A 25332-nucleotide genomic window follows, 5' to 3' on the forward strand; every position below is an offset into this window, starting at 1 on the left:
GACTGTAAGAGGACTTGAGCAAATTCACTGAATGGCTGACACAGAAGTCTTAGAAGGAGGAAAGTCCAGCCAAAGGAACCTCTTTCTTGTACTTTCTTGCACTATAAACTAGGGGCATTTTGTGGGAGGAGTATAGGTAGCAGGGCAAGCAGTGAATGAACAAGCGTATAAAGGCATGGCTCACCCTACACTGCCTAAAAGACAGTCAGCAGACGAGATGGAAAAGTTCCAGAGATCTGTGGGACAGCAATGTGAAGATATTTTACTGAGCTGCACAATTAAAAACAGTTAAGATGACAAATTTCATGTGGGTTTTTCTTTTTACCAGAATTAAAAAATTGTTTAATTAAAAGAAAGTTATTTAGCAGAAACAGCTCTCAGGCATTTATTCTGAGAGGTTTCTTTGGTTTGGGTTTTTTTGTTTTTGTTTTTGTTTCTTTTTCCAGACAGGGTCTTGCTCTGTCACCCAGGCTGGGTTGCAGTGGTGCGATCATAGCTCACTGCAGCCTTAAACTGCTGGGTTCAAGTGATCCTCCCACCTCAACCTCCAGAGTAGCTGGGACTACGCAACTACTCTGGACTGCTACACAGTAGCAGGTGCACACCACCACACTCAATTAACTTTTTACTTTTTCGTAAAGACAGAGTCTCCCTATGTTTCCCAGGCTAGTCTTAAACTCCTGGCCTAAAGCGATCCTCCAGCCTCAGCCTGCCAAAGTGCTGGGATTACAGACATGAGTCACCTTCGCCTGTCCTTACTCTGAGGGGTTTTGAGGCACTTATTTATTTGTAAACTGGATTGAAAATAAAGGTAATAAGGAGGAAAAGTAGTATTCATGGTGTCTTGCCCAAGACACAGAGGAAAGATTAAGGGCAGTCAAGCCACTGAGAGTTCCTTCTTGGCTCATTCATGTGGTTATATCAGAAGCATCTAGTATATTTATGTTGACTCTAAATCCTACGTAGGAAACCAAAAGACTTGGGGGTCCCAGAGGTCCCATCTTTTCATTTTACTAATGGCCTCGCCTTTGGACTGTGGCTCTGAAGAGCTGCCCAAGGAGAGGGTATTATGTTCTAGATGTACATCCCTCCAGAGTATTTGGAAGAGGATGTCTGTCAGTAGACTCGCCAGCTTGATCAGGATGACTTTTCACTGACATCTATGAAAGTATAAGAGTGACTGTCCAGGTGACTCCCGGGTCAGCATCACACTGGGTCCATGAGCAGAAGCTTCAGGGGTCAAATTTCACTCACTGTAAGGGAGAACTGTTGAATGGATACAGATCTGTAACAAAATTAGACTCCCGCCCAAAGCTGTGGATTATGTCACCAGAAACGTTGGAGAAGTCTTTGATGAGGTCAGGCTGGGCTTAATTCCTTCCCAACTCAAGTTTCTGTGGTCTATTAGCTCAGGAATGTGTTTGGTTACAAGCGAGAGAAAACTCAAACATTTTTTATCTTTTCACTTCACCACCCTTAGCATGCTGACTTTTATCTTCATGTTTGTTCCCTCTTGGTCACAAGATGCATGGATATTCTACCTCCAGGTTGAAGCTCATGTTGAAAGCAGAAGAAGCTGAAAACATGAAGGGGCAATCCTCTCTCATGAAAGCATAATTTTCCTAGAAAGCCACAGCAGGGCAAGCATGGTGGCTCACTCCTGTAATCCCAGCTCTTTCAGAAGCCAAGGAGGGAGGATCACTTGAGGCCAGGAGTTCAAGACCCTGTTGGGCAATATAGCAAGACCCTGTCTCTACAAAAAAACAAAAAAAAATTAATTAGTCAAATGTGGTGGTATGCAACTGTAGTCCCAGCTACTCAGAAGCTGAGGCAGGAGGATCACTTGAGTCCAGGAACTGCAGGCTGCAGTGAGCTATGATCACATCACTGCACCCTAGCCTAGGTGACAGAGCAAAATACTGTCCCAAAACAGAAAAGAAAGCCACAGCAGACCCTTCCACTTATATTTAATTGACCAGAACATGTCATATTGCTACCTCTAGTCCAGAGTTTCTCAGCCTTGGCACTATCGACATTTGGAACCAGACAATATTTTTATCTGTGGATTATCTATTTTTATCTGTGCATTATCAGCATTCTGGCCTCTACCCCCTAGATTCCAGTAGCACCCCATTCCTAGTTGTGAAAATTCAAAATGTCTGTCTCTAGACACTGCCAAATGTCCCCTGCAGGGCAAAACTTCTTCTAACGGAGAAGCACTCTTAGACTAATCACTCCAGAAGCTACAATGAAAAGGGCAGTGAATGGTGCAGGGTCAGCCAATTGACAGTGTCAGTAGCAAATTCTCTATGTCTGTTTCTTAAATGTCTAGTTCTTAAATTTTTCTTAACGAGCTTACTCACTACCATGCTAAGTATGTTGAAGAATGTAAGAGAAACATACAAAGTGCCCTCATCTTAGAAGTACTAACAATAAAATTTGGAAAATCAAGATTGATGCACAAGAAACAATCAGAAAAAAAACACATTATAAAAGGCTAGCTAAGCCATAGAGACAAGCAAGACATCCTTCAGCTGGCTCAGAGCAATGGGGATAAGAGCACGTAACATGTAGCCTACAGTCCTTAATGAAAATGTCACTTCAGAGGTAGAACTTGAGTTTGAAGACTAGAAATATTTAGACACATGGCAAGAGATCAGGAAAACAACATAAACAAAGATCAGAAAACAAGCACTGTTAAAACCTCAAGATCTACTCTGATAGACCTGGGTTCTAATCTGAGACTTTGGGACAGCATTTACCCTGTCTGTACCTCAGTTTTATCATCTGAATAACAGGGATAATAACACGTCTCTCCCAGGATTGTTGAGAGACCCAGAACAAATCAATTACAAGAGCATCTAGCACACAGTAAGCAATCAGTTGTTAGCTTCTATTATTACAATCATAGATATCATATTATTTAACATAATCGTAATTTACAAAGAGGGGTTATATATCAGGAATCAGAGAATTCTTGCTAGAGAGCAGCTGTCATATCCTAAGCAGGACAGCCAGAACCTATAGTTGATGGGTAAAGCCAGGCTGGTGATGGCCAAAAGATAGCTCCTGAGATTAGGCAGGGCAGCAGGAGAAGCCACACAGAAGCATCATCCATACCTGCAACAGGTAGTGGCAGGAGGGGTTGACTGGAACCTGTGGATGAAATCAAGTGAGCTTCATAGCCAGCAGCCATGGTCAGGTTAGTAATAACACTGTAGTTATTAAGTGACGTTAGCTCTCAAAGCATTCTTACATATACTATCTGATTGATTTGGATATAACAAGACTGTCTACAGGTAAGAGAGAGCTACTCCAGCAAGGCAGTTTTTTTAATTACTTGAAAAATCACTGCCAAGCAAAGTGGCAAGAAGTGGGAAATATAAGACTTGCCTTCTATTAGTACAAGAGACGTCAGTGTGAAGCAGAGAATGACTCACAGTGTCTTTCATAGACACACAGAAAATAAATAAGCTTTAAAAAACATTTACCAATCTGTGCTCTCTTACATGTCAGCAGGCCACCAGTGGGCCTTCTGAGTCCCAAGTTCCAAGCTTCCAGGTCCCAATTCTTTTATGATCAAAGGAGAAAGATAAAGTCCACTCGAAACTATCTTCCTGGTATCCTATTTTTCCTGTCAAGGTTTCTCTAGTAGTTAACTTACACAGGCGCTCCCCTAAGTTATATACATTAGTAGTACACTAAGTTTAATAAGTTCCACAAGCAAATAATAAAAGCTTGAAGACACATAATGAAAGTTTAGCCTTACCTCAAAAAACAAACAAGGTACCCCATAAGTACCTGAAAACCACAAAGAGAAAGCGCAAGATGACCAGGTTGATGGTCCCCATAGCATGGTTTTCGTGACTGCTCCCATCCTCCATTGTCCAGTTCCTGTTATCTGGGGTCCTTTATGTAGCCACCTATAGATGATTACTTTTTTTTTTTTTTTTTACTGTATCCAGTACATGTTTTCAACTTCTGTGAAAATTCAAGGTGCCAAATATTTTCTTAAACATTTAGTCCTTGCTGGGTTTTAATAAATATTGAACATCAACAACAAAAAGAGACTGATACAATAAAAACCTATGCCATGAAACTAGTGAATAGAAAAAAAATCCATTTATTATAAATGGTTTCTGATTGACCCAGTATCACACCACGGAAGCAAAAAGGAGCCATTTCCTGAATTTGGGGGCAGACTTACTCCTAGCACACAGAAGTGCTGAATAAGATTTTTTTTTTCATACTGTCAGGAATAATAAGCATAACACAGGGCACCTTACATATGTTATTTTCCATAATTGTCATTCACTGGGGTGCATCATCACTGTCCATTATTTATAGAGGAGGACAACAAGGCTCAGGGAGGTTAAAATAATTGACCCAAGGTCAAGTAGCTGGGCTAGAATTCCAAGTAGCAACTGTTTAACTTCAAGTCCCTTGTTCTGAACCATTGCATAACACCACTACGCCATGAATACAACAAAGGAAGTGAAAAGGCAACCTCACATCCATCTAAATGCACCAAAAACCCTAAAGTGAACAGTTAACTATAAACTTTATTAAAGGCAAGAGGTGTGAAAACAACTTACGATTTGCAGTCTCCACATTTGTTCTTTGTACTCTGCTTTACCAAGGTCTAGACAACAGGCTGCTCACCCTTTCTCACCATCAAATACAGCAGAATCTAGAGCAGCTCTGTCCAACAGAAACAGAATGTGTGCTGTGTCTGGAAGTTTAAATTTTCTTGTAGCCACATTTTTTAAAAAGATGAAAGTACCTTTAATAATATTTTATTTAACCTCATATATCCAAAACATTATCCTTTAAGCAAGTAGTCAATATATAAAATTATTAATGAGAAATTTTACATCCTTTCTTTCACAGCAGGTCTTTGAAATCCAGAGTGTATTTTATACTCACAGCACATCTCAACATAGACTAGCGTCTTTCAAGTGCTCAGTGGCCATATGTGACTAGCAGCTACCATACAGGGCCACACAGATCTAGACCCTTAAGAGTTACACATACATACAACACCCCTTTAATAATCTCTTCCATGTTTCTTTAATGATCCAAAGAGGGAGTGTTCTACTCTCGTTTCTATGCTGACATACTTCTGGGATGAAATTACAGGGATACCATCCAATGAATGCCTGAAATTCCACCATGGTAGCTTCCACTCAATTCTTTAAATATACTCTGCTTCAAGTTGTGTTTAAACAAAAGTGCCCCGAAAGCGGGGATACTCTAAGCTAATATCTGTCTATCATTAAACCTTAGGTTACATGAAGGGAACTGACAGCACATCCAGGAAGAGCCAGTAGGGTCAGAGAAGACAAAAATTAGATGGCTGACTTTTGGCAAACCTCATCTCAGATTCTATTATGAGTCCCTGTTCCAAATTCCCTCTCTCCTCAAGAACCTTAAAGGAATTACTTCAATAACTCCTTGTCAAGAATAACTATTATCAAGAAACACAAACAGGAAACTACTGGGGCTTCTCTGATTTTCAACCTAATAACTTGAGGCAAACACTGCAAACTCAAATGCCCACAGGAACCTGGGCGGGCCCCAAAAATAAGAATAAGGGCCAGATGAGCCTGGGCCCATCTGAGGAGGCAGCCTTGACCCCAGCCCAGGAGCCCATGCCTGGTGAGACGGTGGCCCCAGTGCTGCAGGGCATCTGATTTATCAAAATACGTCACAAACCTGGATTTTCAGGCTCATCACTTGATTTTTACCATTAGTAACTCATAATACTTTAGATAACCACATACAAGTGAACAGGAAGTGACTACAAAGCCAATGCTGCCCCAGGCACCAGTCTGCAAACTCTATGAGGGACACAAGCAAAAATACTAAGAATGGGCCTAGTCCTGGAAGGGAGTTAATACTGCATCCTCTTTTAGCTATCATCTTTGCTGCCCAAAGAAGCCAAAAGCATGCTCGCCCCGCTCGCTCTTAGACCGAGAGGAGCAGCGAAAGGCCAGACAAGGCGAGGTGGCTTTCTGCCACTGTGCTGGTCCCCTGAGGCATTTCCATTTATAAAATGAGGGGGCTGGTGGAGGCTGGACGTGGTGGCTCACACCTGTAATCCCAGCACTTTAGGAGGCTGAGGTGGGTGGATTACGAGGTCAGGAGATCGAGACCATCCTGGCCAACACGGTGAAACCCCGTCTCTACTAAAAATACAAAACTTAGCTGGGCGTGGTGGCACGTGCCTGTAATCCCAGCTACTCAGGAGGCTGAGGCAGGAGAATAGCTTGAACCAGGGAGTTGGAGGTTGCCGTGAGCCGAGATTGCGCCACTGCATTCCAGCCTGGCAACAGAGCAAGATTCCATCTCAAAAAAAAAAAAAAAAAAATGAGGGAACTGGTTTAGATCAGGGCAGTACTGGGAGGGTGGGATCCTTGCCCATGGTGAAGGGCCCCCTCAGGGCCACATGATCATCCCTGGTGGTAAACACAAGACCTCAGGCAGCAGGAACTACCAATCTTTTAAAGAGAAGCCAAAAACATAAATTTTTCTGGAAAACTTTTTAGTCATTAAATTTTGGCAAATTCGAATCATATTTCCAACACTATATGAGCCCCACAGGCCCACCTGTCTGTAGCCCCTGGATCAGAATGTCTCCCAGCCCCAATAGTCTATCTGCCTTAAACCTATACAGCAGGTTCTTGAATAATGTCATTTCATTTGGTTAATAACATTGATGAGAAAAAAAAGAAATCAATTCCTGACTGGGACCACTGTCTGGTGTAGAGTTTGCATGTTTTCCCCATGTCTGACAGAGTTTTTCCAGGTTTCTAGTATCCTCCTACATTGCAAAGCCATGCACATTAAGTTCACTGGCATGCCTAACTGTCCCAGTCTGATTGAGAGAGTGTGTGTGCGTGTGTGTGTGCACCCTGCAGCGGAATGGAGCCCTGTCCAGAGTTGGTTCCACCTTGCGCCCTGCATGCCAGGATACGTTCCAGCCACCTTCAACCCCGAACTAAAACAAGCAAGTTGAAAAATGAATGAAGGAAGGAATGAATACAAATTACTGTCAAATTTAAATTCACCAAGTAGACAATAATCATACAAATACTCAACAATAAAGATGAGGTATGAAAGCACTCAGCAAGCTCAATATATTTGTTTTTAAAATGCGTGATGGTAGGGAGGACTCTTTACAATTTTCATTCTGCAAACATTTACTCCTTGATTTAACCCATCACCAAGATGACTGCTATCACTCACTGATTCACCAAAAATTGGATAATTATCTTGTTTCTAATTTTTTATTTTTATTTATTTATTTATTTATTTATTTATTTATTTTTAAGACAGAGTCTAGCTCTGTCACCAGGCTGGAGTACAGTGGCACGATCTTGGCTCACTGCAACCTCTGCCTCCCGGGTTCAAGTGATTCTCCTGCCTCAGCCTCCCGAGTAGCTGGGATTACAGGCACACACACAGCCATGCCCAGCTAATTGTTGTATTTTTAGTAGAGATGTTTCACCATGTTGGCCAGGATGGTTTCACCGTGTTGGCCAGGATGGTCTGGATCTCCTGATCTCGTGATCCACCCAGCTCGGCCTCCCAAAGTGCTGGGATTACAGGCATGAGCCATCACACCTGGCCTACTGCTCTTTCTTAAAGGTATTGTATACCTCACATTTATTTCCATGTTTAAGATTAGAAGTGCTTTTAATGGCCAGGCACGGTGGCTCATGACTGTAATCCCAACATTTTGGGAGGACAAGGCGGGCAGATTATCAGAGGCCAGGAGTTCGAGACCAGCCTGCCCAACATGGTGAAACCCCATCTCTACTAAAAATACAAAATTAGCCGGGTGTGGTGGCGCATGCCTGTAATCTCAGCTACTCGGGAGACTGAGGCAGGAGAATCGATTGAACCTGGGAGGCGGAGGTTGCAGTGGGCCAAGATTGCACCATTGCACTCCCCCCTAGAGCGAGACTCCATCTCAAAAAAAAGAAAAAGAAGTGCTTTAAGTGTTCATATAGAACTTTGATGATCTTTTGTAACTAGAAATCTGCAGTAGGAACTTAATTGTTTTTTATGTCAATGAGCCTGTGGTCAAATTGGTTTCCTTACATGATGTTTCGCTTAAAGTCACAGCTTCCAAGGCCCTATCGACAACGTTAAGTGAGAACTTACTGTACACTGTCATGACTTCACCACAGCATTAATTTAACCTCCTTTCTCTATCCATGTAAGTTTGAAAGTGGTGCTATTACTGATTGTAAGACTAAAAGACAAATGAATAAGTAAAACATGATATCCTGGATGAGAACCTGAAATGGAAAAAGAACATTAGTGGAAAAAACTGGTAAAAATCTACAGAAAGTCTGCAGCTTAGTTAATAGTATTGTACCACTGTTGATTTCTAGGTTTTAATCCATTTACTACAGTTAAATAAGATGTTAACATTAGGGAAAGCTGAGTAAAGGGTACGCGGAACTTTCTAAACTACCTTTGCCATTCTTTCATATATCTAAAATAATTTCCAAGTAAAATGATTTTTCAAAAACTCAAAGAACTATACCCCACTCAAAAATGTTAATTTCATAGTATTTTTTTTTAATGAAATGTTTTTGAAAACTTACTAGAAGCAGAAATATCAATTGCTCTGAATCTTCTTCAATCTGGTTAACTAGGAGACCAAGGGAAACCAGAAAAGACTAGGAGAAAAACCAGAGTGCACCAGCCTGGGTTCTGTCCTTTGCTTTATAGTTACGTGCAAGAGCCAGTGAGGCATGGCATCAATACGCTGTTAGTGAAATATCACATGGCTAAATTTAGGTAGTTGTGATTAACTTGACCTTGAGAAATTGCCACTCAATTGCTTTTTGCCTTATAATATAAATTAGCTTATATTTAGAGGACTGGAGACATTATTTCCCAAACAAGAGAGGCAGAACTGAAGTAATAAATACAAAAGCTTTGGCATGGAATGCTGCAAACTGCACAATAGACAGATATCAGTGCCTCTTAGAGAGGAGATTATTGACATAAATAATGTACGGTCTAAACATTTGAAACAGCACATTAAGTTGCAACATCCGTACATCATCACATTTCCAAACAGCTCCCTTAAATCTTTTTTTTTTCCTAATAAGTCAAGATACATTTAAATAAATAAGCTGACATATTTCCAAATGCATGTAGAGAGAACTGTACCATGAATGGGACTCACTTAAACAAAGCAGCATGAAAAGCTGTAGGAACTCTTCTCTATTTGTATTCTGTCATGCCTAATATTATGCTTTTAAATTAATTTGACATCTATAATAAATATACTTTAAGAGGGAACATGAAATAAAATAATTAGCTTTATTAGTGCATTGTGACAAGCAGATTTACAGTGACTTTAAGCCAAAATGTGCCTAGAGCAAGAAATAGTTATTTTTCTCTTAAACAAATACTTATGACGCCCTACCATGACACAAACTACTCCCTAGTTCCTGGGAATGAGCAATGAGCAAAACAAAGGTCCCTAGCCTTGTGGAACTTACACTCCAGTAGGAGAGAAAAGAGACAAGGAATAAGATAAACGAACAAAACATATACTCTATTACATTATGCTAAATACTAAGGAATAATAAATTAGGCAAGGGAGAGAGAAAGTGTCGGGAGGTTGTGTGGAAAGTTAAGATTGGTGGCCAGGGAAGTCCTCACTGAAAAAGTGACATTTGAAGAAAGACCTGAAGGAAGTGAGGGAGCGGGATAAGGGATCATGAGGACATGGATAAAGGGCAGGAAGTTAAAGGGAATTCCAGGCAGAGGGAATAACAAATGCAAAAAGCTCTGAAGTAGACTCAGGCCTGGACTGTTTCAAAAAACAGCAAGACCAGAGAGGGGGAAACAAGGAAGCAAGTGGGCGGGAAGTGGGAGATGAAGCCAAGGGTAATGGAGGGGTAGGGCACACCACAGTGGTCGGTCACAGTAATCACTTCAGCTTTTACTCTGAATGAGATGGCAAGAAGAGTGACATAATCTGCACACAGTTGATAACAGACTGAAGGGGATAAGGCTGGAAGCTGAAAGACCAGTTAGAAAGATACTCTCCTAATCCCGACGAAAAATTATGGCAGCTTAGACCAGGGTGATAGCAATACAGGTGATAAGAAATCAACTCTGGATATGTTTTGAAGATAGAGCCTATAGAATTTGCTGATGGGGTTTGTGAGAAAGAGAAATCAAGAATGACACTAGACTGGGTGCAGTGGCTCACGCCTGTAATCCCAGCACTTTGGGAGACAGAGGTGGGCAGATCACTTGTGGTCAGGAGGTCAAGACCAGCCTAACCAACATGGCGAAACCCCATCTCTACTAAAAATAAAAAAATTAGTTGGGAGTGGTGGTGGGCGCCTGTAATCCCAGCTATTCAGGAGGCTGAGGCACAATAACTGCATGAACCTGGGAGGTGGAGGTTGCAGTGAGCGGAAATCGCACCACTGCACTCAAGCCTGGGCAACAGAGGTAGACTCTGTCTCAAAAAAGAAATAAAAGAACGGCACCAAGTGTCTTCTCTCAAGTAAGTGGAAGAGCAGGATGCTATTAACTGAGATGGGAATGACCGTGATGGAAGCAGACTGGAGATAGGGCATGTTATGTTTTGAAATGCCTGTTAGACGCATCCCAGGAGAGATGTCCATCAGCCAATCAGATGAAGGGGTATGGAGTTCAAGAGAGAGATCCAGGCTACAAATACAAATGCAGAAGTCATCACACAGGTGATATTTAAAGCATTGAGTGTAGATACGATGAGGAACAAGTACCCCGATGCACTTTGTTTAGAGTTTGGAGAGATAAGGAATTAGCAAAGGAGACTGAGAAAGACCAGGAAAACCAAAAAAATGACATGCATGTGTGTCCAAGCAGTCCTGTAAAGAATGTATTTCATGGAGGGGAATTATTGACTGTGTTAAATGCTGCTGGCAAATAAAGTAAGAAGGGAGTGGGTCCTGACCATGGGCTTCAGCAAGGAAATGCCACCAGTGGCCCCCAAAAGCACAATGCCAGTGGAGTATGATGAGTTAAGGTACAAACTCGACTGTGATGGACTCGGGATAGAACGGGAGGACTCATTCAAACGTTCTGCAGTAAAAGCAAGAAAAGAAACTGGCTAGTAGCTGGAGGAAAAATCAGAGTCAAGAGAGGATGTTTTTATGTAACAAGAAAAATAATAACTCATATGCCACTGGGAATTTGGTAGAAAGAAGAAAATTGATGACATATGAAAGAGACGGAAAATTTCATGCAGCAATGTCCTTGAGAAGGTACGTGTGGATAGAGATAGAATGTCATGCCCAAGGAGGTGGGAGCATGGGCACAGACGCAGGCAGGTGGTGGGTGTGCTGGTGGCATTCTCTACTGATTATTTCTGGGATTTTTGGTGAAAAAGGAAACAACCAAGAGTAAGGAGACCATGGATGTTTGAACAGCAAGTAGAAAGTATGCAACAGTTGTCTGAAGAGTGGTGGGAATGAAGAAACAGTGGAAACACAATGAGACTGCCAGGGGGCATCAAGGGCCCACTTAAGATCTGTGATCAGCTTAGAGTGAGACAACCAACATGGTGGTGTGGTTTTCTCCAGGCCCATTTGGCCTTATGGGTGTAAGCACAGAACAGGTGAAGAGAGAGAAGGATTTAACCAGAACTGTGATTTAGTCAAGCAAGAATGACCAAGCATGAGGGGTCAAGGGTGATAAGGATCTATGCCATGGTCAAGATTACAGTGGTTGATCATGGACTTCAAGCTGGGGAAGGGGAGAAGTGAGGACATAAGGTCACTGGTGGGCCGTGAAGATGTGATGGATTCAGTGGACTGAAAATCCTGGTGGGTCAATGGACTATTGAGGTTGGAGGTACCACACGAGGCTTGAGAGAGAAGAGGAAGTAGCGATAAGAGTGGAATGTTTCAAAGTGAGTGATAGAGGCACTGACGTCACTGGTGATGAGAGGATCAAGATATGACTGGGGGATGGAGTGAACATGAGGACTGAAATCCTGGAGAACCCAAGGAGTAGTGTTGGAGAGAGGGACAGTGAACCAGAAACAAAATTTTTCAAAGAAAGAGGGGAATGACCACGTGGAAGAGCAGAGGACTTGTGACAAGGAAGGAGGCAAAGTGGGCTATGCAGAGACCTGAAAGTCAGAGGAGGTGGCATTTCAGGAGGAGGAGGAGCAGCAGTATGAAAATAGCATAGAGGATGCTACCCCAGCTCTACACATGGCGCATGGGAAAGGTGAAAAAGGGCGGCCATTTGAGAGGGCTGAAGGAGAGGCAGTACTACCAGGAGAGACCCAAGTGTCCAATAAAGCAAGAAGGTGAAGGGCATGCTCCCAGACAAGGTGAGGAAGTGGGGGGTTTTGCTGATGACTGACAGTGAGCACACACACTGCACAGTGAAGGGGCTTCATGAGTTCCCTAGGGGAGGGAGGCAGGATTGGAAAACCTGAAGTAAAGAGGCAAATGAGGATCAGGGCACGGGAGTGAGAGATGACACAGGAGTCCAGGCTTCCTATGGTGACTGACATAAATGGGAATAAAAAGTGTGATGAGATTGCTTCTGAGGGTCAAGCAGAGACTGGCGAAGAGGCTGAGAATACAGAGGGTCCTTGCCAGGAGTAGCATCACAGGGATCCCACTTGACCCCTACTAAGGAAGGTGAGTGGCTGAAGAAGGGACGTTTTGTAAAATTTGGCTTGTCCAAAAAATAAAGCAAAAACACTTTATTTTTTCCGAGCAATTACCTTCAATCCTCCATGTGCAAAATAAATTTAAATCCTCTCTAATCCCTATTCTGCATTTTTTTAAATTACAATTCAAACTACCCAAAATTTGATCAACTCCAGGAGAGTGCAGGAAAGCACACACCGCTTTAGAGTGATGCACTAGTCACTGGATACTATAAAACATGCCACATTGAAGAAACACCCAATGAGGTGCATTCTTTAAGTGCAATCTTAAAAAACATCAGAACAAGAAGAAACAGTGCTTAGCCTGGAGCGCTTTAGAAGGATTCTTAGAAGGAAGCCCTGTGCTTGTTTTGTGTGTGGAAGATAAGATCAGACAAATAGTTGCATCAGATTTCCTGACAGGATTATTAGAGTGTGGTTACCACAGTAACCAGTAAACTACATGTGCAACTGGAGGAGGAGGAAGGTAGAAGGCATCTTTTTCAAAAACAATTAAATCCTATAATTTTAGAGCTGGAAAGGATTTCTAAAAGCCCTGTGGTTGAATCCTTTGCCTAAATACTCTAGATAGTAGAAACTATTTATAGAGAAACTATAAGAAATACCCTTATAAAAATCATCCAAAGAGAAAAACAAGGTGAAAATGAAACTTTTTGGTCATCAGTTGGGAGGTGCTAGAAAACTTACTATAATAAGTACATAAAATAAAGAAGGATTTCAGGCCTAACTAAATGTGGGCTGCCCACTAGCTAATGAACAGACTCACTGCAGCTTTCAACAACTAGCCACGGTAAGTTGCTAGCAACTAGCCCTAAATATTTAAAGATATCAACTTCTTTCAAACAATGCTTCCCAACCTTTCCCGCACCCAAGTGCAGATGTGCCCGCTCCTCCGCCTTTCCAGTGTTATTTCCGCTCTCCGTGCTTCCTCACAGATCATCATGCACTTGGTTGAACAATCTGGATCCAAAATGTTCTCAGAACCCTGTGGAGAACCTCTGTCAGGCTAAGAGGCTTAAATTCATTTAGAAAAACTACGTCTGTCCTACTACTTCTCCAACATATTTTTGACATTCTGAGGTGGTGGTGGTGGTGGTGGTGGTTGTTGTTGTTGTTGTTGTTGTTGTTGTTGTTGTTGTTTTGAGAGAGTCTCGCTCTGTTGACCAGGCTGGAGCAGTGGCGCGATCTCGGCTCACTGCAACCTGTGCCTCCCTGGTTTAAGTGATTCTCCTGCCTCAGCCTCCCGAGTAGCTGGGACTACAGGTGTGTGCAACCACGCTAATTTTTGTATTTTTAGTAGAGACTGGGTTTCACCATGTCAGCCAGGCTGGTCTTGAACTCCTGACCTCAGGTGATCCACCTGCCTCAGTCTCCCAAAGTACTGGGATTACAGGCGTGAGCCACCACGCCTGGCCGACATTCTGAGTTTTCTATATATAAAAGATAGACAGACAATAGGAGTTAAAAGGCGATGCTCTATGACTACCCACAGCCACCATCAGTTCCACTAAGATGCAAATATATTCTTTCCTTATGACTCTGAACACTTCTTTCAACAACTTTTTTTATTGTCCCTGGCACCTTCTGCAAGTCTGAGATCTCTCTGGAATCTGACTGCCTCAACTTAAATCCCAGCGCAGTTACTTAACTAGCTGTGTAAATGACAGCAAATACCTAAAAGCCCAGAGCCTCCTGTTTACTCCTCTGTAAAAGGGCGATAATAATACCAGCTACTTCATAAAGTTATCATGAGATCAAACAAGGACACGAGTGCTTAGAACACTGCCTGACACACAGTGTGTTAACATGAGCTAAGATCACTGCCAGTCCCTCCTGATTGTGAGCCTTCTATCTTGCGTGTGCTTCCTTTAAGACCTAAGTTCATTAGAAAACTGCCACATTGTGACACTCCTTCCTTTTGGTACTTACCCCTTATCTTCCACAAGGGAATCATTTATTACATGGTCAGAATTTAAATATCTGAGAATTTCCTAACTCCTCTCCTGACTTCTGGACTCTGATCTGTCACCTAGCAATTCTTATACAACTTAAAAAAATAAATAAAAAATAATAATAACCTTCATTGACAGCCTTCTCCAGCATTCCTTTGTGAGGTTTCTTCTACTGACCCACCATCCTGCACACTGAGGCATTTGGATTTCTCCTCGTAGCATGTAGTTCATGGTCTGCTGATCTGCCCAGAGAAATTAATGCTCCTGTGGCCAACAGCATACATCTCAAAGATAGGTGGCCAGGGTTTTGGGTTCAATCTTACTGTTACGGAACAAAGCTACATGAATTGGCCTATCTGGGCATTACGTAGTGTGCTCTTTGGTCTCTTTAAGTGTCGTGCCCTAAACCAATGATCCAATATTCTTGGCCTCCAACCAAAAGCAATACATTCTAATCAGATTGTTCTTAGCCATTTATAAACTCCTACAAGCTGAGGGTTGTCAAATAAGGAATATTCTATACTCAAAACGTTGTGACAAAAACACTGGTTCAAAAATAGCAATCATTTTAGAAGACATTAAGCCACACACTGAACACTGAAGGTTTTAATGGAAATTGACTTCAGAAATAAGCAGAACCCTCTGCTTCACCATGTGGCTTGAAAAATAAATGACACTCTAAATGAAGGTCTGCCCAACTGGGTTAATTGGGGAGAAGGTCAGATTCAGATGTTCAATCAAATTTCTCTTTTAGTTCTATTTAGAAAATAGTCTCTGACTAGGGTAAGGCTAAAGAAAATATCTTAAGGATATGGGCAATGGGTTTGCAAGAATGGAAAAGTAATAAGGAGCCGAATAAATTACGAAATCGATGATTTCTTTATGCTCGACAAGAAAGCAGGCAGACTGGACATGATGTTGGGATCTTGGAAAGTGGGGAGGGGCATCTACAGCGAATTCTATTTTAATAAAATCACCATAATCTCCACCACATACTGAGTATGTGCCAGAAAATGACTATGTGAAGTGTTTTATATTATACCTCATTAATCTTTATCAAGGCCCCAATGGCACAGGTTATTGAGGCTTAACACAGGTAAGTAACTTGCCCAAGGTCACACTGAGCAGGGCTGAGATTCGAACTCCAAAGCCTTTAATCACTGCCCTGCATCTACACCAGCATCCCTGCATCTGGACACCCACTGCCCAGCCAGAGGCAACCTGATCCTGCTGAGAACTGAAGCTTCTATCTGGTGTCCTTGCCAGTACTGGACAGCACAGCCAAAAAGACCACAAATCTGCCTAAGGCCACACTGCTGGAGATACTTTGCTACTCAAGGAAGAATATCTGAGATATCTACCATCTGAATACCCACCAAACAAGCAAGAATACTGAAAACTGGACAGACTCCATGATAGGAATCAAAGTCAGCCTAGAAAAGGATCAGGCAGAATTCATAAAGAGGAAAAAGACGTCCTTCCCCGGTCTACATTAAGGGAATAACGTTGTGTCAAGGAAGACTCTAATTGACCTTCCACAAATCTCACTATGGAAGAAGAGAGAAAATAGGGAAAACCTAACCCCACTCTCATACGCTAGTCGGAACCAGCTAGTTATCTGCAATGTCCAGAACTCTCATATTCAAATGACTTCGCAAGAGGACTCAAATAGCTTAGGACAGGAAAATATTTTCCTTCCCAGGCTAGGCTTATTGGAAATAGTGGGTGTGCACAAGAGAGGTGACGCTACTCACCTGTCCATAACACAAGTAACAATTTCTTGATTTTCACCTCCTTGAGTTTGCTGCAGTCATTTTATTTTATATTGATGGGGACAAAAATGGGAACAAACTAAGAAAAAAATCGTGAAAAGGAAATTCTACATTTTTTTCATTCATAGAATGTATAAATTTCATCAAAACTATAATATAGCCTTTAGGGGCCCTCTATGGGAGGATTAATGCTAGCAGAGACTCAAATTCAGAAACAATGGGATCACCCTTCAACTTTCAACATATAAAACTTATGTGCTGGTTCTTTTCATTTTATGTAACTTTCAAAGTACAAAAAAATAGCACAACCCAAGAAGCAATATTTAAGTGTAAAATCCTTCCATAAACAGAACAACTCATTCATCAAAATAGTTTGTTATAACCGAATCAATGGCCCACTCATTGGAAAAGTGCTCAACACAAAGAATTTCATTGAAATGAAATTTTCTGAGCTGGCTCTATAAAGTAAGTGCAATAATTTACATTTGTTCATAAGTAATGACATAATGGCAAAACTACTGCCAAAAGTGTAAATTCTCCTAACAAAACTAGTCAAGAAATAAAAAAAAAAGTAGGACCAGCTTTTTTCAGTAAAACATATAAAAGAGCTACTAGGACAATCTGTGGTATAATCTGCATGCTATTCCCATCTTATACACAGAAAATGAGGACTACGATCTGACAAGAAACCTGTGCAAGACAGAGTCTAACAAGGGACAAAAGTTCTGGAGACAGAGCTTAGCAGCTCACTGTCATAGCAAATGGAGCATTGTACTCCGGTCACATTAATGACTATTTGTAACTATAAAATATAGTACCCCTTTTTTATGCTAACACCTTTATTTTATTTTTTGAGACAGAGTCTTGCTCTGTTGCCCAGTCTGGAGTGTAGTGGTGCAATCTCGGTTCACTACAACCTCTGCCTCCTGGGTTCAAGCGATTCTTCTGACTCAGCCTCCCAAGTAGCTGGGATTATAGGCATGCGCCACCACGCCTGGCTAATTTTTGTATTTTCAGTAGAGACGGGGTTTCGCCACGTTGGCCAGGCTGATCTTGAACCCCTGACCACAGGTGGTCTGCCAGCCTCAGCCTCCCAAAGTGCTATAAAAGAAGAGGGAAGATAGGGAAAACCTAACCCCACCCTCATATGCTAGTCAGAACTAGCTAGTTAGTTCCTAAAGCCACATTACAGGAGTGAGCCACCATGCCCAGCCACTAACATCTTTTTGTTAAAAAATGTTTTTCATATTTTTAACTGAGTCAAAATATTAGTCGCTAAATGAAGAGTTTGCAAAAAACTCTTACTATATCACGTCCATTCTGACCACACATGATTCTTTGTTAAGAGAACATTGTCTAGTACTTCATTTCACTATGCAACAAAAGAATCATTCACTGCATTGTCTTCATTCCTGGCTGGCCTCATTCACTCCACTTGAGGAGCCTCAGACCCGCAACCATCACAATCGCCCTTCACACTTGTGTTTTCTCTATAGCACCTTTCAGGGAACACCACCATACAGTGCAGATGTCAATGATGCCATTATGGACACGGACCTTTTAGAGGATGCTGACTGGTTACACCATTGTGTGATAAGACAATTAACTTGATATTCAATTTCTTAGAGTTGGTCTAGATTTCATGTGTCTTCCAACATCCTTATGTTATATAGAGGTGAGATCACCGAGCTCAGAAGACATGTGCCCGATTACCATAATACAACTAAAGAAACAGAAATGTACAAGGAAGTCTCATAGTTCACAAATGTTAAATGGGTCTTATGCAATCTTCAGGAAATGATACTGAGTGCAAATATATATACATAGGAGAAAATACTTGGAAGCTCAACCAACAACATGTGAATTTTAAACAGATACAGGGCTGATGTGCAATAAGATACTTATTAACTTAGAAGGAGAGCTGTATGGCAATAAGGAAGTAGAGAAATGCATTTGGCTGTCTCTACTTTGTTTTAAGCACAAACAAATGATAAGCATTAGTTTCCTCAAGACTCATGATATCATACTCCAACATAACATCTGTCCTGACAAATAAGTACTACACTTATTCAAGCAGGCATACAGTTTAAACACAATATATTTATGTTCAATCGATACGCTTTCTTTTAAAGGGCAACTGTGCCAAAACTACAAATGTTAGTGGAAAGAGAATTTCAAAATGAAACTCCAAACAGCTTCTGAATCTGAGGAAAATATAGATTTTAAAGTTTACAGATATATACATTGCTCCTTAAGGGGTACATCTAAAAACCTAATCGAAATAAATCATTTTCTGGAACAAAGCAGGGCATAATTTAACAAACACTAAAATAAGTGTTCTGTGTTTACTGACTTTTTGTTTCACTTTTTCATGTAAGTCACATTTATTGAGTGCCTACCATGTCCTATGTACTATAAAAGGGGCCTGAGGGTACAAAAATGGAATCAGACTGGTTTTCCAGGCTTAAAAGCTAGTAATAGTAGATTGTGAGCAACAGGATGTTTGTATGTGTACTTTCATGAATGATTTACATCCATTAACTCATTTAATCCTAAAACAACCTTAAATACTATTAATTAGAGATGAGAGCTGAAGCCCAAAGAAGTTAAATGACTTGTCCAACGTCACGCAGCTGGGAGCTGGGTTCAAACCCAGGCAACCTGAGACCACAGCCCACACTCTTCGGTACCATACTGCCTAGGCTGCTCACGGGGGAGGTGAGTAGAGTAGTCTGTCACTGGAAGCACTTCCTAGGGAAGTACATACAGAAGCTGAGTCCTAATGGCTGAAATGGGGAGAGGAAGGTATTCTGGTCATAGGATGGTGCAACAACCTACAAGCATGGAGGGATGAAACCTGTCACGGTCAAGACAGCAAGTGGTTCCTAAAGCCAGATGAGAAGGGCGCGTGCAAACAGGTCAGGAGAAACAGCTAGAAAGTGGGGCAGGGGGCAGAAAACAATACCTAAAATCTGGGGGTTGGGGGAGACATTAAAAGTTTATTTTTATTTTTTTCTCCTGGGAATATGGAAGATGGGTGGAAGGGGGATGAACTAGGAAGCAAGTTGCGAACAATCTAGGACCTAAACTGAAGTAGTCGAATGGCCGAGAGACTATTTCACTGGGCCAGCACAGTAACAGAGCTGTAACAATGGCTAGCACAGTAATAGAGCAGACAGAGATCCCACCAGGAGTGATTAACTTAGACACACATACTCTTCCTATAAAAGACGTGTACAATTCCATATAAAGTGAGTTTCATTGCCTACAAAGGATGTAGAAACTAGAGACAATAAACAAAAATCTGGATGCCAGCATGGGGCAGGGGAAAGCACACTGAGCATGGACTGAAGGCTTTAGCACCCACCCTGCCACCCCACAGTGAGCACAGCTCACCTGGCCACTCAGGTGCTGCGTTCTCTGAAATCAGTCTAGAAATGGACTGTAAGAACGCTTCTCGTACAGACAGCCTCTGAATACCATTTCTCACTTGGGGACATGTCAGAATTAGTAAAACATGTAAAATATCTCATCCTATTTCTCTCCTTTATTGGTTTATTTTAAACAATTGTTCACATTTAAGCACAGCTTCAGGAAAATCACAAGGCGAATAGGAATAACAGTACAACTATACTCAGAAAACATATCTTTTTAAATACACATTGCATCAAAATCGAAATTGCTTAATAGCATTTTCCAGAATATAGAATTTTTAGAAACCTCATTTCATTTTCATAATTTAACACATCCTTATAATTTAAAGCCAGGAACCCAGAGTGATTATGCATTCCTTATCTTATAACAAAATTAACTCAACAGAGCTGCGTGCTTTTCGGGATTTTCATGGATTAACTACCCATCTACAGAGAAAGCCTTCGTAATATACAAGAACTGGAATTACAAGTTGCAACACAAATTGCAATTTAAAACACACACACAGAGATCAGCGCATATGATTCCCAGGGAGACTTCCTATGCTTCATTGAAAGAAAAAAGCATAACCCCATGCAGGACAGTGAAATGAACATAAGAGACAGGAAACTGAGTTTTTCCTCTAGATCAGCTCTTATTTGCATGACCTCAGGCAAGTATCTTAACCTATATAGAAACCTTTGTAAAGACAGGCTATTTCCAAGGACTGTAGCAAAGATGAAATGACAGAAGAGGTGTGAAGGTCCTATGGTTTCAGATGGTTACTGTTCATGCTTCAGAAAATGTCACCATCTCCAACAGCTCACTTCCCAACTTTGATCAGATGTAGTCAAGACTGGCAATCTAAAGACTTGCCAGCAAATTGCATCCCTTAGATCTGTGAGAAGCTGGCCTTTCCAAAGACCTCAGGTTAACACTGTGCTTAGTAGACTGCCACAGAAGGGGGCTGTTAAAAGTTCGTGTCAGAACTAAGACTTTTTTTAAAAGAAATGACAAGATAAATGTCTACCAACTCAGCAAATGACTAAATAATATAAATTATTTAATTTAAACAATTATTAACAAGAACTATTATATCAAGTACCTAGTTGAAAAAGTTTTAAATGACAACAAAATCTACAATGAGTTATCATCAAGGATATGGGTCAGTAACAGGGAGAGAAGCAAGAAGTGTTGGCATGGAGATTATTTAAGCTGATAACTGCAAATTCCCCATTTGATTGAGATGTTAATGGTTAGGTAGAAGAAAAGAGAATTTATAAAAGCCAAAAAGCAATTTATCCTCAATACAAATCACCAAGGCATGAGAAGAGAGACAGCCAGGAAGTACAAGTTCACATAAATATAATACATTCACTCTCTCTAAGTAACTGATCGGCATAAGTGAATGTTATGAGGGTGGGGAAACCAAGGTACTCTGTGTGTCCAGAATCAGGAAGGCCTCTGGCCCTGTGGCCTCCCTGACTCTGTTCCAGATACCTCTGCCTCAGGTAGCCGCTATGAGCTGCAAAATTTTCTGACAAATTTCTCATCTTTAATACAGGATCACTACTTAACTCTGAGCCACCAGGGTTCAGCTGAGTCTTTGAAGAAAGAATAACCACTTTAAGTGTTGTCCTGCACACACATACATGTGCACTCACAAAATACCAGCAGAGGAGAAAGAATACAGGGAGAGTACATTCTAGGATCACTTCTGAAACTTATTGGTGTTTTGCTGAGAAAATCTGAGCCAAAATTCATACCTAAGCATAGATAATGTCTGGTACTAACATGTTAAAACACTAGGAGAAGAAAAAAGGCTTTTGTCTCCTTAACAAGCTATAAATGATCAGGAAGTAATGACGGTTATATGGAGCCTTCCAGTTTTCCCAGAAATAAAGAACAACTCACTCATCCCCACTATGACTACCAAAAACATGACAACCTGTTGTAGCATTTCAAGCAATATTTCAAGCTGGGTTCCGACTGAGAGGTATTTATAGATGTCTCATTTAAAACCAAAAAAAAAACCTCCACTGTCAAATAGATTTGGGGAACACTGTTTATTAATCCTCCTCTTACAGAAGCACAAAACATATTTTATTTATTTATTTATTTATTTATTTATACAGTGGCTTGCTGTGTCACTCAGGCTGGAGTGCACTGGCACTATCTTGGCTCACAGCAGCCTTGACCTTCCAGGCTGAAGCGATGACCCTGCCTCAGCCTCCCAAGTAGCTGGGACTACAGGTGCACTCATCACTGATTTTTTTGTATTTTTTGAATTTTTTTGTAGAGACGGGGTCTTGTGATGTTGCCCAGGCTGGTCTCGAACTCCTGGAGTCAAGCAATCCACCCACCTCAGCCTCCCTAAATTGAGGAGGAAGGGATTACAGGCATGAGCCACCATGCTCAGCCGCATATTCATTATAAAGGCTCATCTGAAAAGTTTTGCAGTCAAGAAATTTCTTTCTTTAAATTTATTTAACCAAAGAAATTTTATTCACTTAACACCTTTAAAGCTGGCATTCCAAGCGATATAGTGTAGCAAACGGCAGGGAGAGGCCTTTCCACATTTCTGGAGAATCTCTGCTTTTCTGGGCAAGGTCATCAGTCTGTGTACTATTCAGATGGGCTTCCTCCACGTAGCAGGAATCATAGCACAGGCATCTGAGTGTAAACCATTTAGTCTCTCCAGCAGAAAAAGAGGGCCTCTCTCTTCAAGGCAGTATTTCTCTAGACCCCAATGAAGGACTCTTGGGTCATATGTCCAGCCCCCAGATTAATCACTGTGGCCAGGAGACTACAGCACAAAGGCCAGCAGGCACAGAAGTATCAGGTCTTCTGTGGCTGAAGAAGCTGAAACCATAGTAGAATCACATGGTTGCTGCGGACATGAGAAGTTCCCTTTTATGCGTGTGTGTCTGTGTGTATGTGTATGCATGTGTGCATGGTGGGTGGTGCTATGGAATGGAGAGAGAATCTCTACCCTGAGCTCTAGAAAACCTAAATGACATCTCCATTTGGATATTAACAAGTATTACAAATTAACATTTCCCAAATGTTTTCAGCTCTCCATCCCTTCTTCCTCAACTTTTTCCTCCCTCAGTTTCAGCAAAAGTCAGTATTACATACCTAATTAAAACCTGGGAATCGTCCTGGGTTCCTGTTTTTCCCTCACTCCCTACTTTTGATCATCAGCAAATTCACTTGCATCTTAAAAACATATTTGGAACCCACCCACTCCTCTACACCTTCACTGCAAACACTCATCCAAGCCACTATTATCTCATATCTGGATGAGCACAATCCAACCACTTCCATTTTTGCCTACCCATCGTATTCACTACACCATTCTCAGTGCCCAGCACCTGACAACCCCTCAAAAAATATTTGTAAACAAATGAGTAAATGGGGAAAAGGCTCCTAGGCTGGAAAGACAAAAACAGCAGATTTCCAGTTGATCACTACTTTTATGACTATTATGACAAATCTTTAGATTTGAGGCTCCTGGCAACAAAAGTAAAAAAGCAAATACACAATAGTCCCAGTGATTCGGGAAGCTGAAGCGAGAGGATCACTTGGAGTCCAGGAGTTCAAGGCCAGCCTGGGCAACATAGTGAGACCACCCCCCCCATCTCTTAAAAAAAAATTTTTTTAAAAAAAAGCAAATACCCTATTATTTTAATTGATTTTTTTAAAGGAAGCATACAAGATTTTTAAATGAGAAAAGTTCTTTTTTCCTGGCACTAAATGCTAAAAGCAATTTAGAATATGAACTATTCATTTAATAATTACTCGGGGGCGGAGCAAGATGGCCGAATAGGAGCAGCTCCAGTCTCCAACTCCCAGCGCGAGCGACACAGAAGACCGGTGATTTCTGCATTTTCAACTGAGGTACTGGGTTCATCTCACTGGGGAGTGCCGGACATTCGGAGCTGGTCAGCTGCTGCAGCCCGACCAGCGAGAGCTGAAGCAGGGCGAGGCATTGCCTCACCTGGGAAGCGCAAGGGGGAAGGGAGTCCCTTTTCCTAGCCAGGGGAACTGAGACACACAACACCTGGAAAATCGGGTAACTCCCACCCCAATACTGCGCTTTAGGAAACAGGCACACCAGGAGATCATATCCCACACCTGGCCGGGAGGGTCCCACACCCACGGAGCCTCCCTCGTTGCTAGCGCAGCAGTCTGTGATCTACCGGCAAGGCAGCAGCGAGGCTGGGGGAGGGGCGCCCGCCATTGCTGAGGCTTAAGTAGGTAAACAAAGCTGCTGGGAAGCTCGAACTGGGTGGAGCTCACAGCAGCTCAAGGAAACCTGCCTGTCTCTGTAGACTCCACCTCTGGGGACAGGGCACAGTAAACTAAGACACACAGACACCTCTGCACAGACGCAGACGACTCTGTCTGACAGCTTTGAAGAGAGCAGTGGATCTCCCAACACGGAGGCTGAGATCTGAGAAGGGACAGACTCCCTGCTCAAGCGGGTCCCTGACCCCTGAATAGCCTAACTGGGAGACATCCCCCACTAGGGGCAGTCTGACACCCCACACCTCACAGGGAGGAGTATACCCCTGAGAGGAAGCTTCCAAAGCAAGAATCAGACAGGTACACTCGCTGTTCAGAAATATTCTATCTTCTGCAGCCTCTGGGGCTGATACCCAGGCAAACAGGGTCTGGAGTGGACCTCAAGCAATCTCCAACAGACCTACAGCTGAGGGTCCTGACTGTTAGAAGGAAAACTATCAAACAGGAAGGACACCTACACCAAAACCCCATCAGTACATCACCATCATCAAAGACCAGAGGCAGATAAAACCACAAAGATGGGGAAAAAGCAGGGCAGAAAAGCTGGAAATTCCAAAAATAAGAGCGCATCTCCCCCAGCAAAGGAGCGCAGCTCGTCGCCAGCAACGGATCAAAGCTGGACGGAGAATGACTTTGACGAGATGAGAGAAGAAGGCTTCAGTCCATCAAATTTCTCAGAGCTAAAGGAGGAATTACGTACCCAGCGCAAAGAAACTAAAAATCTTGAAAAAAAAGTGGAAGAATTGATGGCTAGAGTAATTAATGCAGAGAAGGTCCTAAACGAAATGAAAGAGATGAAAACCATGACACGAGAAATACGTGACAAATGCACAAGCTTCAGTAACCGACTCGATCAACTGGAAGAAAGAGTATCAGCGATTGAGGATCAAATGAATGAAATGAAGCGAGAAGAGAAACCAAAAGAAAAAAGAAGAAAAAGAAACGAACAAAGCCTGCAAGAAGTATGGGATTATGTAAAAAGACCAAATCTACGTCTGATTGGGGTGCCTGAAAGTGAGGGGGAAAATGGAACCAAGTTGGAAAACACTCTTCAGGATATCATCCAGGAGAACTTCCCCAACCTAGTAGGGCAGGCCAACATTCAAATCCAGGAAATACAGAGAACGCCACAAAGATACTCCTCGAGAAGAGCAACTCCAAGACACATAAT

The 25332-nt window shown here is 41.9% G+C and overlaps 2 protein-coding genes across 22 annotated transcripts in view; one reads left to right on the forward strand and one right to left on the reverse strand.

Moving 5' to 3' along the window:
* Window positions 1–25332, reverse strand: part of CARMIL1 (capping protein regulator and myosin 1 linker 1) — a 349557-nt gene that overhangs the window by 264715 nt on the left and 59510 nt on the right. The window lies entirely within an intron of this gene.
* The window catches only part of LOC102142214 (cytidine monophosphate-N-acetylneuraminic acid hydroxylase), a 357828-nt gene that overhangs the window by 94049 nt on the left and 238447 nt on the right, over window positions 1–25332 (forward strand). The window lies entirely within an intron of this gene.

The sequence above is a fragment of the Macaca fascicularis genome, chromosome 4 (assembly GCF_037993035.2).
Source record: "Macaca fascicularis isolate 582-1 chromosome 4, T2T-MFA8v1.1".
Taxonomy (NCBI): Eukaryota; Metazoa; Chordata; class Mammalia; order Primates; family Cercopithecidae; genus Macaca; species Macaca fascicularis.